The sequence below is a fragment of the Strix aluco genome, chromosome 1, assembly GCF_031877795.1.
Source record: "Strix aluco isolate bStrAlu1 chromosome 1, bStrAlu1.hap1, whole genome shotgun sequence".
Taxonomy (NCBI): Eukaryota; Metazoa; Chordata; class Aves; order Strigiformes; family Strigidae; genus Strix; species Strix aluco.
The window spans coordinates 49,927,665-49,940,744 of record NC_133931.1 but is presented as its reverse complement, the minus strand read 5'-3'; positions in this window follow the sequence as shown (position 1 = coordinate 49,940,744).

The window sequence follows — 13,080 nt, the reverse complement described above, 5'->3', positions numbered from 1 at the left end:
TTCGGTCTTCTCGTTCCCGTAGCACTGGTCTGATTCTTCAGACTCTACAGATAATCCAGTAATTTCTGCTTTATCATCTCCTCATGGCTTTCAGTCTCTCAGTCTGCATCTTACACTTCCTTCATTTAATTTCACCTTGTTTTTCAACTCCATCTCTCTCTCACATGACCAGTGCCCCTGAATCACTTTTCTTTTTAGCTCCCCCTTCCTTGGAATAATACAAAGAAATGCATCTGTCTGAAAATCCATCCTCTCCCTTGTATACCTGCAGTTTTATATTCAAGCAAAACCATTAATTTTCCATGGTTCAGTCTACCTCAGACTTCAATACTGAGCACCTTAGCACTCAGCCATGCAACATTTCTGTAGCATCCAGATTTTCAGATTTTGTACTGCCCAGATTCCTGTCACTTCTGAGTGAAAACAGATGCTCCCTACAAGGACTTTTTCCCCTATCTTTCCACGCCTACGCCTTCTACCCACCTCCACATGCTTCATTCCTATATTTGACACAGACCTCTAATTAGCCTAATTAAATCAGATCAGTGTGTCCCCTTTATAGGAATAAATTATGTATTATAAAAAAATGGATTGGGCTGAAATGTAACCCCCCTGGAACATTTTTGCTCAGAGCAGGTGTCATTTGTAAAAATGTGCTAGCAGCTTGCCTGCCTGAGACACAAATCTTCCTCCCTCCTCAAACTCGTACCTCTGCTGTTTCTTAGTCACTTGTTGTAATAGTTTCAAACTCTAACCTGAAGTCGTCATTAATCTCCACCTAGGAGAAATACATCCACAACCCTTGTTCCTTCAGAGAGCTGATTTTTCCCTGCTCCTTGTCATATTTCCTCACTTTCACTTCTTCTCAACTCCTCTTTGCGATCTAGCAGTTTCCCATCAGCCTCAGACAAGGTTCTGCATTACTTGCCCTAAATACAGCAACCTTTTCAAATTGTATATACATCTTTCTTCTTGCCATTATCTCCAACATCTTTCTTAGGACCTCTAATCTGGTGCAGAGAGTTGCGTCACCTTCATGTCCAAAGTCCCTCTTCTCTGGGGACCCACTCTAGTCTTGTTCTCAGTGCTCCAGACAAGTATTCAGCTCTGCTTGAACTCACAGAACACACACACTGTCTGTTTCTCCTGTTACTTTCAGGTGGTCAGTCAGCTCTACTTACACCCATTTAAGTACTACTCCTGGCCTGTGAATGTGGAAATTGTCAAACCTCTTTCCCTTAGCTTTCAGCCTGTACACCTCTGCTTGGTGTCCTGTGCAAGAGCTGTTAGAATGTCACCTCTCCTATTTGTTTTTTAGGGTTCAATAACAAACATTGAATTTATTAAGAATTCCTTTTCTATATCCAGTCAAGCACTTCACACTTCTATCAACTAAAAAAGTTAGTGTTACTTCTCTTATGCTTACCTCCTACCCTTTTCTGCCTTCTTCAGATCATGTTTCTTCTTCCTTAACCTGCAAAACTCATCCTTTTTCATTCTTTCAACCATTCCCTTTGGCTAAACAAAATCCATTCACTGGAAAGGATGGGTGATGTCTTCCTCTTCTGCTTCTTCAGTTACAGCAGTCCCATTTCTAAGAACTTGCTTTCACCAACTCCAAGACAAAAGGAACCACCATGTGTACTTAATGTGACCTCTGGTACATCAAAGGACCATGAAATATGCTTGTATTTCAGAGCAGATCCTTTAGAAGAAGATCCAGGTTTAGTTTTTAATCTTTCTATTGATACAGAATCTACAAGTAAACATTGACAAGTTGATTCAACTGTAACATAGAGAGCATTCTTACTTCCAGCTTTCATCCACTGGAGCTTGTTATGCTTTTTGCTAGTAAACAAAGACCCTTCTGTCCTCTGAGTAGAACATTTCCCACATTGGTCTTTCCTTAAAATAAATCAGCTAAGAACCCTAAATGGTGAGTCATGGTTTTCAGGGCTCTAATAATCCTCAGAACCTTCTCCTATATTTTCAAAATCCTTCTTCAATTGTGGAAACCACAACTGACTGGACACAGACACAGTTTTCTGCTATAGGTTGTGCAGTGTCAAATAACAAAACTTTCCCCACTCACACTATCCATGTTGATTGTACTGCAATTTAAGTATCAGGATCCCCAGACCTTTCAGTATTAGAAAGATAAACATGCTGAGAATCCTGTTCCTGTGGGCAGAAGCAAAGAAACTTATGTTTCTGAATGGGGTTTCTAATACTTATACAAATAATTTTTCTTCTGAATTGCAAAAAGACCTTGACATTATTCCTTCACTTCATTTCCTTTTCACCTGAATACTTTTGAAAGCATTGATGAATGTGTTCTCACAAATCTAGTCTTTCCCTTGACCTGTGCATGATTTGTTTTCTGGCTCATACAGAATTTCCAAACTCTGTGATCATTGGAAACAGCCACTGGAACCAATGGAGGTCCCCTTTCCTGGGTGGCCTCGACAAACCATTAGGTCATCAAAACTGCTCTCCAGCCAAACAACTATTTATTTACCAGTCTCATGGGTAAAATCAAATTTCTTGCTCAGGCATTTCATTAACATAGACACTCCTATCATATTCATAGACATCTTCAATTGGTTCCTGATAGTTCTTTCCCTCGATTTCTTTTCAGAGATTCTTACTGAAAGTAGGGAACAGATGAAAACCTGAACAATACTGTGTCGTATAGTTAAGTGTTTGAAGGTAAGTTACAAAGTGCAAAATTAAATGGGTAAATTTTTTCATATAGTATTTCCCAAAACTTACATCAAAAATTCCAGAGCTTTCCACATGGAAAAATATTGACAATTCAACTCTATAGGCTCAAAGAATTTCTTGGCCATTTCTTTTTACACTCTCAGATAGAAGATTCTTAGTCCTGCCAATTAATTATTTCTATCTGCTGTTAAATATCAGTTGCTCTTAGAATGGAAAGAAATTCCTGCTCATATGTGACCACCTCACCTGGATGTTTCCCCAAATACAGAGAAATGTAATTATTTTTAGTCTTTTTTACACTGTTCAAATTTTACCAAATTCTTCTAGTAATGAGATCATGCTGTTGTCACAAAGATCATGAAGAACTGTGTACAGAAATTTCTTCTTCTTCATTCCATTGATACAATTTTGTCAGTTGACTTTCCTTATCAGTTTTTTATAATACTCAATTTCTGATGTGGCCATAATACTACATAAATTAAAAAAGAGAAATTTGACAGTGCTGTATTCATTTAACTTCTTTCCTCTAAGTGGCACACTCTCCTTCCTTATTTACAGGACCTTATTTTTTCTATAAGTGGTAGAATGTACTTGAATGTTGCAAGTTAATAATCATGTTTTTTTCTGAACATTTTATGAGTTTTGATTTAACTTTTATCTTTTTTTAAAGCTGAAAGTTCAAATTTGTTTACCAGCATGAGCTTTATTCTGTTGCCCGTAACAAATATTAACAAGTTAGAGATCACTTTGCTCTGAAGTTACCACCAGACTTGGTCTACCAATCAATTCCTTTTTTATATTTCAGGATGAAGTCTAACACAGAACTCCCCTGAGCTGGACACAGCACTTTTTGATTTAAGAAACTGTCATCTATAACATTTAAGAATTCCAAGGACATATTATTATTGGCAGCATGAATCTAGCAGTACAAGACACTCAGATGGAAGTCCTCCATGATAAAACTGTTTTTTCCACACATTATAAATAGAAGTTATTTACCCTGATCTGTAGAGCAAGGTCTGTGGCAGGCCCTGTCTTGGGCTTTTTCTGTTAGGTCACTGACCCTTAAACATTAATGGGCATTTGGCTTTTATGTTGCCGACACTTTGAGCGTCATCCCCCTTCTGATCAAACTCAGGCTCTACATAAAATGCCAATGTCTCTGAATTTCCACATCTTCTACACCCGTTCCTGGATGCTTATGTTTCCTTGCTTCTCTTCCCCATTCCTTCAAAGACAGACTTTCCCTCTTTTTCACACCCCTCTCTGACCCCTTCTGCCCTTTGTTATCCCCTTCCTCCACACACCCCCATTCATTCAGTCCCTGCCACTCTACCAATAAATCCACTTTCAGCATACTGGGTCCCTTATACCTTATCACCTCTATTTCTTCTTCCTCATACACTGTTTAGTTGCTACTTAGATGCTACTTTAGATGCTACTTTAGATCCCACCAGTTTCCTCATCCAAATTCCTATTCTTCCCTCCTCCTGCTCAATTAGCATAAGAATTACCTCTTGCTCTGCCTCTTCAGCTTTCTCACCAATAACTTTGTCCTTTGCATCTGGATCTCAGCCACATTTGTGTCGTTACCATGTTCCCTTATTCCCCATGATCTTGCTCTTTTACAAATCCTGTTGGAGCCACAATCTCTCAGAAAATAAATTAAGCTAAAGCCTCTGCTCAACAAAGGCAACTTCAGGAGATGCTGGAAGTAACAGAAAGATTTGTTTACCTGCAGCACAGAGTGGTTTGGAGGCCTTGTGGTTTCACAGAACTGGGGTTTCCTGAGGACTGGAGTTGTACCAAGGTCAATAGTCGCTGCCCTCAGTGCCTGGGACATCTGAGATTTGTCAGAGGAAGTGTTCTGGGCACCTTGTACTGTGAGCAAAAGGAGGAACATCATCAATTTGAGCCTTAGACGTGGTTTTGCTTGACTAGTCAAAATAATAAGGAATCCACATTTGGAGCACTGAGGAGAGAAGAAAAAAATCTATTCATTATTTCTCATTTAGAAAAAAAAAGACTCCTTACCTTGCTTGAGGATTTATGTGTTAATATGATTAATAATACATTTGAAAAATTAAGTCTATAAATTGTTTGGTTCAAATACAACAAATGCAATTTTTTTAAATTACAAAGCAGTCAAAAAATAATGAGGTTTTTTTTTCCCTCAAACTATGAAAATTCATTTAGAACTGAATACAAAGTACAGACAGTAAATTCTGCTTTGAGACAGGAAAGAAAAATAACCAGAATATCCTATAGAGTCCCTGATGGTTGAATGTGTGAAATTAATCACTGACAGGTGGAGAGGACAATTCTCCACGCGGTGTTGAGCTTCCTATTCTCTGAATGACAGCCAGTTAGAATAAGAGAGCCAAAGATAATAAGAGGTGCTTTGCTGCATTAACTTTCTGATCACTAACCGTGCACCTGCAGCAAAAAGAGGTTTGCCCAAAACCCAAACTGGGAGTACATCTTAAATAAGTATATGTTAATCTTATACTTGCATTTCCTTTGGAAGTCTTCCAAAATGCTGTCACCATTTGTCACAGCCCTGGTCAAACTCCTCCCTCCCTAGCATTCACTACACTTGAATGTTTGGTGCAGACACCAAATTCATGTGGTTTTGGCTCTCCTTTATTCTGTGCAGACGTCTTGGTCTTCAACCTCAAGCCTTATTTTGTGGGAATACTCTACCCCATGATACCCCTTGATTCAGCTTCCTTGTGCTCAAACCTTCTGCATCTCTGAGACTTTCTGTGAGTTCATTCATCATCCCTACCAAAAATATGTCTCTGTGGGGAACTCAGGAAAAGGTGAGTGTGGAAGCATAACAGAGGCATCAAATGAAACAACCCCACATCAGGTTCAGAAGAAACAAACTATGGAACTTGTTACCATGGTGTGGTCTGGATGCCAAACACAGCGCTGCCATGCCTACCACTAAAGCCAGGAGACAAAAACCAGTCCCCCAACACATGTTAAAAACAAGCAGGAAACAGTGGTTGATGAAGTCTCTGAGTTGCAGATCAGTGGAGGTTGACACAATAAGCATCACTCTATGCTCTAAAACTTTTTCCTGAGTATCCAATATTGTCGTCTGTCAAAGCAGGATGCTAAGCTAGATAGTCTTTCACTCTGACCTTTATGGTATAAAATGGCAGGGGTTTTACAGAGTATATAAAATGTTTTTTCTGCTTCAAACAATACTGGTAACATAACGATCTAGAAAATGATAAATACATCTAAGCAAATGAGTGTCTTTGTTTCTTCGCAGAAACCAAATGTCTCCTCTATTGCAGAGAAAGGAAAAGGATTTATTTTATCTAAACTTTCTGCCTTTCTCTCTCTTCTCAAAAGAGTATCTAGGAGACTCTCCTTTGTATATACCTCAGTCTTTTGCCAGAATGAAACCTCCCTCTTCAGCTCCAAATCAATGTCAACTGAATTAAGTCCTCCAGCCACCGGTCAGTTGTATTCTAACTAACCCACCCTGAAGGACACATATAAAATTGGTCGTGACCACCCTTTTCTCTGACAGCGCTTGTCTCTGAATGGATGATCAACAAGACTGCTTTGACATGAAGCAGACATAAAGTTAGCTGTAAGCTTAATTCCTCACACTGATGCACGTGTGGTTTAAAGGAATAATGTCACCTGAATAAAGGTAGATCCTTGTAAGGTGAAATGTGTCAAATGTTGGATATACATTACCTGTCCTGCAGTCTAGAACAGGAAATATAGGATAAGCATCATAAACTGCAACTACCGGGCAAAAATATTGATAAATAACAGGTATTTTTTTCAGGTGGGATTTAGGTTTCTATCCATATTGTTAAACATTTGAGAAGTTTTGGGTTTCATTTTTCTTTGTCACGGTTATATATAAACATGTCTATGAAAAATTACAGTATTTGAAAGTCATACAGGACACACAAGATGAATTTAAAAAACTCTGTTCCGTATGCATGTTTGCTTACTGAATTTCTTATCCAGATTTTAAAGTACAGCTCTGTGTTCCATATCACTCAAATGGCAGTATTTAAAATCACTGCTAACACCTTCAGAAGCTGATAAGCTTGTTTCAGTGCTGTCAGCTAAGTCCCCATACCTTTATCTGGAGTTTTCATATGCTACAAAATTCAGTGACTGCTTGCCTCATATTCACAGAAATATTTTAACATTTTCTACAGTTCAATCAAAAAAATCTTTTGGGATCAATGTCTGTCCTGGGGCAGGATTAAGTCAGTGCTCAGTAGTGCACCAAATGTCTTCTGGTGGCTTGATTGCTTTAATCTCTGTTAAAAAAAAGCTCACATCTATAAGGATGTGAAAATTTTTTATAAATATGAACCAAATGCCAAGACTACAAGCAATTCACAGCCTCTTCCCTAAAGTGTATGCTCTCCTCTATTGATCTCAATGGACCATTCATTCTGAGGTCCAGCTAATCCAGTTACCTCAGTGCTGTTTGTTTGCAAAGCAGAACCAGGGTTCACTGTTTATGACACGGTGATTAAAAGAACACTTGCAATTCATTCCTACATCCAGTCTGACTCCTATACGTGCTACGATTGTCCTAGCTGTGGTGTAATTAGTTTGGATCTCCGGTCACTGAAGAGAGCTTGCGTGGGTGGGAATGCTGCTGCCACCTGCTACTGCTGCTTTATCAGAGAGCCGTGCCTGAAAACTAATGCCTTCTAAAAACTGGAACAGGCTTCCCACTTTTTCATGTGGGAACAGAATGAACCAGAGGTAAATCAGAACTTCCCACGTTATCGCAATGGTAAACCTTAGCAGAAAGAAACTGGAGCGCTAAGTAGGGCCAGGTCTTTTGTTGGTATACATTTATGCTGCTTCATTTAATTTGGAAGAGTTCATTCACTTAAGTTGAGGTTCTGGCCCTTGTGAAATTTTGAAGAATAATTATTTATAAATAAATAGATCTGCCGCAAGCTCTTTTCCTTTTGATGAGGAATTTTTTTCCTAGTATACATTTCAAGAATGAACAGCATTTTAAATCCTTATTATGTATTACTTTTTCTTTGTTTGCTTGTTGGTTCGTTCTTCTGTTCAACAATGTGTCAGTATGACATTTTTGATGCAAGTCAGTTCCTGCCTGCACTTGGAGCTGCTGCACCTTGAGCAGGGACAAATTCTAGACTGATTAATGCTGCACACAGTCTGTGGAACATCCAATTCCTATGGACATCGACGTGACTGCAACAATAATGGGATCCGATGGGTGTCTATCCTGCCCTGAAAAGCATCATAGCCCACACTGACTATTTTCACTGGGCAATTATTATGTTTTAATTTGGATCCAATAAAGAGCTTCTCTATATTCTGGCCTAACATTGTTAAATGTTAATGCTGCCCACAATGCTTTGTGTGCTTCCTTCCATAAACTGAACAAAGCGGCTGTGCTCTCTTGCCAGTCACAGATTTATTGGGGTATGGATTACACATATTAAACACAGTCATCAGGCCACAAAGGTTCCATCACGATCTGCCTACGAGCTAACATCATTAAGAGGCAGACTTCATATATCTTCATGACTGATACGCTGATCTTTCCCACTCTATTGACTAATGAATTGACACATGCGATGTTCTTCAACATTAGTGTGCATCCCTTTGATTTACAGCACTGAAGTAGAGGGCTGTAAGCACTCAGACGCTGATGAATTCCAGACAGCACTTGCACCTGGCTGACCAGAAGCTTCCCTCTGAGGAGAGCAGTGCTTGCATCCCAGAACTGTACATAATAAATGTGGTGGGCCTCATTCTGTCTGCATTTTCACCTCTACAATGCCATCAGACTGCTTGCCTTCCTGAGCCAAATCCCCAGCTGCTATAAATCAGGGCACATCGATTTACATTGGTTGTTCTCCGGGCAGTGTGTCTGAGCCTTTTGGTTTGTCTGCTTTAAAGTAACATCTGGGAGCCACCAATATATGCTTGCTACAGAGGTCTGTCAGTGCCGGGAAAAAAGGCTCAAGAGAAGGAGAAGTGTGGATTTCTGCCCATGATGGGTGTCAGCCTTGCCAGTCTGCAGCTGTGGTGGGAAAGCAGTGGGAAATGGCCCAATGCTACCCGTGTGAACAGAGAGGAGGAGTGACGGTGGAAAGATGGGAAGTGAAAGGAGATTGGGCCCAGAGCTTTTATCTGTTGAACTAATTGACTGGCTACAGGGTAGTGTTTTGCTATCAGCCTTGTATTGAAGTTACCCACAGCACAGACTACCCAGTACTAATGGCTGACATGAAATATAGAGTAATTTCAACCCTTTGGAAGTTGCCATCACATAGAACAGTCATCTACCAGTCTACTACTAAATCCTGGTGAAACAAAAGAGCCATCCCAGGTGCCATCCATTCTGTGAGAAGACAAGGCAGGAGCAATTGCCTAGATGTGTCCTGGATGAAAGACTGAATATCATTTGCATTGGGAGTCTGTGGTGTACTGAGCAAACAAGTAACCAGTAAAAATATTTTCAAAGTTAAAATCAGAAATTCTTATTTTATGTACCAAACAAATCAGAATTTTAAGAAGTCTGATAACTGATGTACCACTAAATCATCCAGATCTTCCCACAAAGAGATTTATTCCAGCCTCTGACACAACATTTCATTGATGACTAAAATATATTACTCTTTGTAGGTTCTTGGTTTGTTTGTTTATTATAATTTTGAGATGTGTCATATATTTATGCAGATTTCATATCAGTAAGATGTCATAGATTTAAACTTGTTTAACCAGACGATTTTGAGACACAGCTAAGTTTCTTCCTGCTACTCATGAAAAAACAACATGCAAAAGATAATTAAAAAAAGACCTGACCAGACAGTCTAACATGAGAGAAAAAAAACCACTTCTTTCTTTTAGCTCACTTGCTAAGATGGTTACCTCATCTAAAAAACTCATAGCAGACTCATCACATGACTAATATACCTAGTCATAGTTTGCAAATAATGAGCGGGAGATTTATTATTGAAAACAGAAGGAGGTTCTCCTGGGTGGAGAGAGATGTTAACATTAAGGAAAGTCAATTCCATATCCCCTTTAAGTGAACAGATCTAGAATTTCATTGAAAATACAGGAAAACAAAGCAGAAGTTCTAATAGTTTTACAGGCTCTGCTTTTCTGGAGAGAATCTAGGTGGTAAATATAAACTAGTTGTTAGCGTTTGTAGCTGACAAGGGTTGAAGGTGGAGAATGAAGAAAAAATCAAATAAAGAGTTATATCACAAAGGAGATTGTTACACTACTTGCAATCAAAATTAGATCATTTTTAAAAGCTTCTAGATATGAATGTAAGATGCTTCTGGGCATCTTTAATTTGTGTGACTGCTACTGGCAAAGCAAAGAAGGTGTTTTGATACTGTTCTTAACAGCATTACAGGGATAAAATGTGTCACAGGGTGACAATGTCCTATACAGTACTTCAGCACCAGTTATACGGAGAGCAGAAAAACCTTTCCTTTTAATATCTAGCTCATAACATCCCTTATTGTTGATAGACCATACTTATTACACTGAACTGAGTAATGGAAAGAAGTGTTTTAAAAATCTAGGTAAATTATAAATCAAATTTCTAATGGGTGCTGAACACATTTCTTCAGACAATCTTCACAGAGATAATTGGGGGGGAAGAGGTTGACTTGGGACTGGAGATGAATTTTATCACGAAGAAGCCACAGCACAGGAGCTATCTGGGAATATATTGCACCTCCTGGAATGAGGAGATGAACTGATAGGTGTGAGAAGAGGACACACAGGTGGGTGTGAGGCACTGGGAGGAAGACCTGCTTGTACACAGTGCTAGGAGGAAGATCCTCTCTATGCCCGCATCCAGGTGTGACAGAGGATCAACTTCCAGAAGAGTCTGTGAGAGGTAAAAGAGCACACGTGCCAAAACAAGCCCAGACTATCCACCCACTCACTGAAGGGAGTAGTTGAAAGAAAAACACCCGTTCCTTCTCCTGGCCAGCAACGGCAATGGGGTTCCTCAAAAGAAGAGCAGCAGGGGAGAGAAGACTTGCAGACCTTCACCAGCAAGACCTCATCCCTAAAGGACCAGCCCAGGTACTCCCTTTCATGTCAGGAGTCCAGGTCTGTTTCCTGTGCAGAGGAGGTCTGCTACAAGGACTAGGGAGCCTTGTGAGAAATAGTTACCTAAAGAGTGGAATGAGGGAACACAACAAATGGATGATTTACTGAAATAAGAAGTCTTATCATTTAAATAAATTCCCACCAGACCTCAGTCGTCTTATCTTCTTTGTTAGTGTTCTTATTTGGCCTGTGGGAATCTTGCTGCCTTGGCTTCCAGAAACTTTCATGTGTCCAGGATGCTGCAAAAGACTATATGAATTTTTACTGAAAATCCCTTTGCTGCATTTCATTAAACTGTCTTGAAATTTCCATCTCCTGATGTTCATCTTGCCTTGAAAAGTTCCACTCCAAAGGAAAGTTTTGTTCTGTCTCACTCTGCTTCAGATCTGCTGACTCCTTCACTGCCCTTTTCCCTCAAGGCATTGGAGTAAAGAAGAGTGTAGCTGGATTTGTCAGTCTGGCATTCCAAGCTGGAGAGCAAAAAGTGGATAAACTCAAAGTTGCTCAAACTGCACTTACCCTCGTGTGCACAACAACTTCTCCATCTCTTTGGAAGACATAGGAACCCCTTCATGGAAAAAAAACCAGCTTAATGGGAGCGTGCGGACCACCAAGGCAGCAAAAACAACCAAGTGTAAAAAAGCTGTCCTTACCATGAAACACAGGTTGGATTCATTTGCATAGAAAAACTTACAGAAAAAAGTCTGCTGGTCAATATCCTGTAAACTGAAAACACAGCACAAAATTTTAAACTGAGTTCTCTGTGAAACACGCAGTGTGTACTAAAAATACCAACCCACTTGCTTAAATACACCGATAGCCTACATACAGTGCCCAGCAAAGTAGGTCTGGCCCCTCCCTGCCTGTCTCTATAAAACTCATACAACTCTCTTTGTATCTATATCCACCAACATCAAGCATATACTGTTATCGTGACTCCTGTGACGGGCGTCTTCCTTCTCATTAGCTGCAATTTAGAGATGGGAAGAGAAGGAACTGCAGGCAAAGTTTGATCTGAGATGACAAGGCTAATTTTGGGAAAAATGTCCCTCTACTTCTCCAGTTGTCGGATTTAATCTAAAGCAAGAACAGTGTGCAGATAGTAAACATAATATCCTCCTAATTATATTAAATTACCTCTCAGGAGCTGCTCTGCCCTCTTGTCAAAGGCCGGGAACTGTCTTTTAATGATGAATGTGAACCTCAGTGGGACATTCTATATCATCATTTAGTTCAGCAAATGTAGCCCAGATCAGTTGTATAGGTGTAATTAGATGCTGAAAAATAATTACCTTGGCCTCACCATTAAAAATTTCTTGCTTGTATCCCCTTGTGATCTATGAACAAATTACTTTATTAGGAAATCATTAGAGCTCAATTTGTCTCTATATACTACAGACATCAATATTCATTTCTTATAATGGAACCACACATTCTTGCCATAAATTTGTACAACTACATACCAGATATCAATTTGGAGTTGTTACCAACCTTAACGAAAAGACTCTTTCTACATAGTAAGATGTTTTTCTTATGTACCAGCTTCCAGCAGAAAACTGACCGATATGAGTTTTACTGTTAAGCCATTAGCTCAGAAAATCTTTGTGGTTTTATGCCCCACTGCAGAGGCAGAGCTTTGAACGTGGCTGATCTCTTTGTGCTACTGCGATAGCCAAGTTTGGGTCTGCAGGAGCAAACCAGCTCCTCCAATAAATTATATTATTATGAGAACACTACTATTATCAAGGCCCTGAGAGCATTCCACTCAGGGTGCTGGTGCCAGCTCTCAGCCTGTGCAGGGCAGTGGGGAGGCATCCCCAGATGCCCTACAGACAGACCCCAGCCATGGCCAACCCATCCCATGGGAGCTACCGGCCCTTGCTGTTCCATGGCAGTGAGGTCAGGGCCCCTTGCAACTTTTATTCAGTACCTATTTCTCTGCAGATTTCTCTGAGCATTGAGAAAGTAGTCTACCCCAATGTCCTTGGTGTGGGAACATGGTATAGTTTCAAGTCATATATAGGAGTTAACTGATTTATTGACCATTAGAATTTACAGAGCAGATGTGAGGAGGAAAGGAGACCATCAGTCAGACCCCAAGTCACCTCCTGTTACAAATTACCTTCACATAGTTCAGCCTTTAGCTTTCACAGAAATCCAGGTTCTTGGTGAAGTCTGTCATTGCAGGACTGAGTAAAATGACAAGCTCCATCTAATTCTGTACAGTGGCGACTG